The sequence below is a fragment of the Bactrocera neohumeralis genome, unplaced genomic scaffold (assembly GCF_024586455.1).
Source record: "Bactrocera neohumeralis isolate Rockhampton unplaced genomic scaffold, APGP_CSIRO_Bneo_wtdbg2-racon-allhic-juicebox.fasta_v2 ctg1535, whole genome shotgun sequence".
NCBI lineage: Eukaryota > Metazoa > Arthropoda > Insecta > Diptera > Tephritidae > Bactrocera > Bactrocera neohumeralis.
The window spans coordinates 5,197-10,725 of record NW_026089757.1 but is presented as its reverse complement, the minus strand read 5'-3'; the positions used below and the strand labels follow the sequence as shown (position 1 = coordinate 10,725).

The 5,529-nt window shown below is 32.5% G+C and overlaps 1 long non-coding RNA gene across 1 annotated transcript; it reads right to left on the bottom strand.

The window, feature by feature from the left end:
• Positions 1-791: 791 nt before the first annotated feature.
• LOC126766521 (uncharacterized) lies at positions 792-2,110 on the bottom strand. The gene is made up of 2 exons (XR_007668901.1): positions 1,546-2,110; positions 792-1,490 (listed from the first exon to the last, which is right to left on the bottom strand). It is a non-coding gene; the product is annotated as an uncharacterized LOC126766521 (long non-coding RNA).
• Between the last annotated feature and the right edge of the window lie 3,419 nt (positions 2,111-5,529).

Below are 5,529 nucleotides of genomic sequence, written 5' to 3'. Positions count from 1 at the left end.
CAGTTAAATTTTTCCTATCATATTTTTCAAAATTTGCTCTTATTAACCCTCAGATATAGTCCCCGACACTGTATACTGGAAGCATTTCCCTTGTTCTTCCAAATAAACGCCCATACTATCCTTAAATTAATTACTACTGACACTGCTCATTCGACGATGAAGAGATTCGTATTCATGTCCGTGATCAGCTCGTCATAACTGTCAGCTCTATGATTTCCACGGAAACCATGCACTACTGCTTTAAAACTGTTTCAGGTCTTTTTTTTCTAAGTGCTCTCTTTTCACCTCAGTACTAGGATACTGTAAAACGTAAAATATTTTAACCTAATTAATGTTCCCAACAAAGTAATCATTACAAAAAAAAAGAAATTAAATTCACCACCCAGATATATTTGCAAGAGCAACATGACATATGTCGAGCTCATTACAATTCTAGCGAAACGAGTTAGTGTACTAGATGTTACAGGAAACAAAATTATGAAACAACTGATGAAAATGTTATAAAAGCAAAGAAAATGGTGATTAAAAATCGTCCGGCAAGCGTTAGCAAAATGGCAAAGGAGCCCGACATCTATCGCGAGTTCGTTCAAATGATTTTGATGGAAATTTTGGGTACATATGGCACGCGTTCCTGCTCGCCTCGCCTCGCTAAAGCTGAGTACCGTAAAGAGGTCCCTTTGGACATGCTTGATTTTGCGAACTCCGATCCCACATTCATAATATCGAGAAAAAAGATAGCTTTTTCAATATATTCATATATAATACATAATAAGCAAGATTAAATCCGTCTGTTTAAGTTGAATACAAAATTTCTTTAGAGCATACGCTCTTAATAAAAATGAATTTTATTTGTATTTTAACAATAAAAATTAACTCAAATATAATATGCAATATTATAAGTGTTTTAAATTTTAATTTTGATTAAAATAAATGTCGACAAGTGGTGCGGCGAGAGTCGACTTCCTCGCAATGGCACCCGTTGCTTGAAACTTGCTTTGGTATTCTCATCGAATGTATGTGACGAAGTGTGTCGAACGAATTGTCTGCTATCCTGTTGTCCATCCTTTTTGCTTAGTGTGTTGGTGTACAGGTATTGTGAGGTGTCTTGTGCTATGTTATCATCGGTTGTGGTGTATTGAGCTAGGGTGCGCCAGTTTTTTCCGTGAATAGTGGGTGGATACTTAACTCATTTAAACACCGTCTTTGAGAAGCTTATGATGAATTTGTTGAAAAAGTGCCTTACTATTGATTAAAAAATGTTGACCGGAAGTTGAGATTGGGTTCAACTTTTCGTTCCTAGAAAATAACACTTTTACTAAAATAATCTTCTTATGAGAATTACAGCCTCGTATGTATTTAAATTGCTAATCTTCGTGGAATCATTCATTAGAAATCTTCTTCCAAATTTCAAGTGTTTCTGAGATAAGGGAAATTTTTTTCAGGGATGGCCATTAAACGATCATAGTATGTATATACGATATATCATTTCTCTAAACGAAAAGTTGTTTTTAACACAAATTATATTTAAAATTGTATTTATCTCACCTTGAAATATCGATGATTTTTCGTCCAGTACCATGTAGAAAGCCTCCAGTTTTGCCCATTAAAATATCGTCTTGACTACGATATTATTTTATAATAAATGGATAAGTTTAGAACATATTATTTGAATAAAGATATATAACTATAGAATATAACTATAGAATCACTTAATTTTATTAAGGCCTACATTTATTCTTTCCTTATTTGGAAACGTCTAATACCTATTGTAATTTTATATTTATGTACATATGTATTTTTTGTTCGCAGTTCTAAATTCCAACGAAGTTATTATTGATTATAATGATGTGTGCTAATTTTAATTTTCCTATATATTTTTATATCCTTTTATTTCGAGCTTCCACCAATACATTGTCCACGATGATCATAACTTTTACATTTTGGTCTGGATATAAAAACAGCATAATTTCTCATGGTAGTGTTATTTAGTACCATTGTTTCTGCTGCCGTTACGAGACAAATACATAAGATTAATAGGTGTATAAGCTTCATGGCTGTTGCTTTTTTTCCAAATGAGTGGAGAAAAATTATTTTTAACTGTGCACAAAGGCTTTCAAGATTGAACTGAATTTGCTTCACTTGGGATTCTACATTGCAGTGATAACACTGGTACACACGAACTTTGTGATTATTTTTGTTTTTGTTGGTGTACTCTCATTAACTATATATTATTATTTTTTTCAAACACATCTATTTTTATGTGACAGTTACATATGGTATTCATAGCTGATCTCATGTAAAGGGTCTATCAACAAAAACGACGTCGTGCTAAAGTGAAATAAAACACTTAAATTCGGTGCAAATAGGTTCTCCTTTTTAATTGCAGATAAATTCATGACATTTATGATTTTAACAAAAAATCGGCCAAATGACCAACACGGCTCCGCTTCCATATCTCCACCCGGTTTATTCCAATTTTCGATGACCCGGTGCAGCGTTGCTTACGAGCTTCTCAAACTTTGCTGGTTATTTGGCGTAAACCTTAGATTTAACATACGCCCAAAGAAAATAACTTACAGACATTAAATTTCCAAGATTTTGACTAAACCATTTCTCCACATTAACGAGCCGCCAAATCTGGGGAAAAAATCGGTCAACATCGTGTTATGACGTTTCCGCTGAAATAAGGCCTTATAACCCTTAAGGATTCCACTACGTTTCCTGGACCACACGTGGATATGACTCACCTCAAACCGACCATTTTGTTTGTTGACGAAGCCATTAAGCTAGAAATAGATCTCATCTAAGAAGATGATTTTTAAATGAAAAAAATAAATAAACCAAAGCCAGCTGAGAACGTGAGCTTACCTAATGATCTTCGAAAATTTCCAAGCATTGCACCAAAATGATACGTGACATGATGAAATGGCAAACCTTACTGAACACACTGACAAAACTTAACATGAATTCGTAAACAAGCATGGCCTCCATGAGCTGTCAAATTTACCTCATCCCAATTGGTAGACACGTATGTATATCATTAGTACCATCAACTGCTACACAAATATAATTTTTATTCCCTGAACTGGGTATACTAAGTTTACCTCGAAGCTGCTCTTTGTCGGAACCGCCGATATCAGGTCACTTTAGTCCACAGCTACCATACAACTTGAACGATCGAAATCAAGTTCTTGTTTGAATAACTTTTTTAATTTAATGAAATATTATTCAAATCATTACAACAATATTAATAATTGAACGATAAAAATAAAATTCTGGTATGAAAAACCTTTTGATTTGTGAAGGGAGGCCTAGCGTAGTTAAAGTTTTTTGTTGTTATAATATTTTTTTGCTTTTGGTTTTTTCGAGAGATAAACACAAACTCTGACTCAACTTCACTCAAAGATTTTCAAATGCTAACTAAATTAATTTTATTAAGCATGTAAGCTTTCAACAAAATGTTTCCTTAATTTTAATAATCTCATTATAATGAAAACAAAAAAATATCTCTGTGAGATTTCTCCTAAACAATTCCTGAAATTTTAATAGGTGAATTCACTTGAGTCACTTGAGAAAACGTTAAATTATTTGTATTTTTTCTTTTTATAATTTTATTACAAAAGTAATATAACACCTAACATTACGACATAATCCTATGTGTATTATAATTCATTGTGTTTAAACCTTCAACCACCATTGTTGCATATTTGACATTCACTTATTGTCATATCCAACGCATTTTCCGCGATGATCTCGAATGCAGTTTTGTTTTACATTTATAAGAATTGGTATTATGTTTTCTTGATTCTCACCCAATTGAGCACTTATAGCTGCTGTGAAAATGTACACTTTTATTTACATTTTTATAGAATTTTTTGATTTTGGAGTTTTTTGAGAGAAAAATTACGCCTCAACTTTGTCAATAGATTTCCAAATGTTAACTAAAATTTGTTAGAAGCCATTCAACATTTTATAGTCAAAAAAAATTTGCAATTTGAATGCTTTACACGCATATACATACATACAATACATATTTGTATACAATTTCTTTATCACTATATTTATAATAACAAAAATTTGGTGTGATTTCAAGTTCTTCCCATCTTAACTAAAACCATTTAAATGAAGTTACGCCTTCTAGTAGAGTGATTAATAGTTCCATTAGCAAACGCATGTTCACTTCATTCTATATTTACTTAATTTAATTTTAACGCCAGAGGTCTAATTTTTATATATATTACTTATAGATTCTCTATTTGCATATATTTACAAGTATAAGTAAGTATATCGAAGTAAGTTCAGTTCGTTCGGCGTACGATTTTTTAATTCCACACAGTTATCCTTTCCTGGTCTAGCTTCTTCATCGATACACCGGCCGCGTTGATAAAAATGTTGGCATTCCAACCGAGGTCTACTTGCTAGGGCCATATTGTCCGTATGCTTGAGGTAATTTGTTAGTAAATTGCCATCCGTGGCTGCAAGAGAAATGCATAAAAGCATTAAATATATTGTCGTTTTGAGGTTCAGAAAATTTATATAACAATCGTGCTGATAGAAGTTCGAATGCTTACTAAATTGAAAAATATCCATAGCTAAGCTCGTATGCATTGTGATTTTTTTTACTAATGAAAACGAGACTGCGTGAGTATATCAATATTTGAAAATATTCAGATCTTGGTACATGCCAGCATTTGGCTTGAAATTTCACTAACTAAGTGAGTTATATTTTCGTATTCAAAGTGGTTTCGTGATCGGATATGGTTTCTCAAATTATTTAGACGTAATTGCGTCAGCGTAATCTCATACTAAACTTTGTTATTAACTGGTTAGCAGACAAGAGCCACCGTCAAACCACCTTTGGAAACTATTTGATGCCAAGTTCTTTCCTGCTACCCCTCGTGGCTACGAAGAGCGATGCCCTGACTTTTACTATATAGCTTCTATATGTGACTTCAATCTTCAAAGTAATTTTTGAACTTACTGGATACTAAGTCAATATTATCGCACTGAGATAATTACTTAAAACACTATTTCGAAACAATTAATTTTCAAAAACTGCAGTATAGCAACTACAATAACATCGAAACGAAATGATTTTATTCCGTGATTAAATTTTGTTTTGATTCATTATCAGTTAAGTTTATAAACATTTAAATATATACATATAACCGTGGAAACATTTGTACGTATGTCGACATCATTTTTGTTTTGGGTTTTTTTGTATTTGCTTACGTATACGCCCTCTTGCCGATGATTTAATTTTGGAGATAACAGAAGTGAGATTTTTATAATCAGCCTGCATTGCATAGAACTCTATTGTTTATTTTTCTAAATAAATGAAAATACCTGAACTACATGCTTTAAATACTCGACCTTCACTGGCAGCAGTTGCGATTGAATATATGTATATCAGTATTAGGGAAGTGTTTCGAACTTCGAGCACAGAACATACAAAAGAGGTTCCCTATCTTAAAAAAAAAAGCACAGAAACTAAAAATTTTGTGGGGAATGTTTTTCATGATCCGAAAG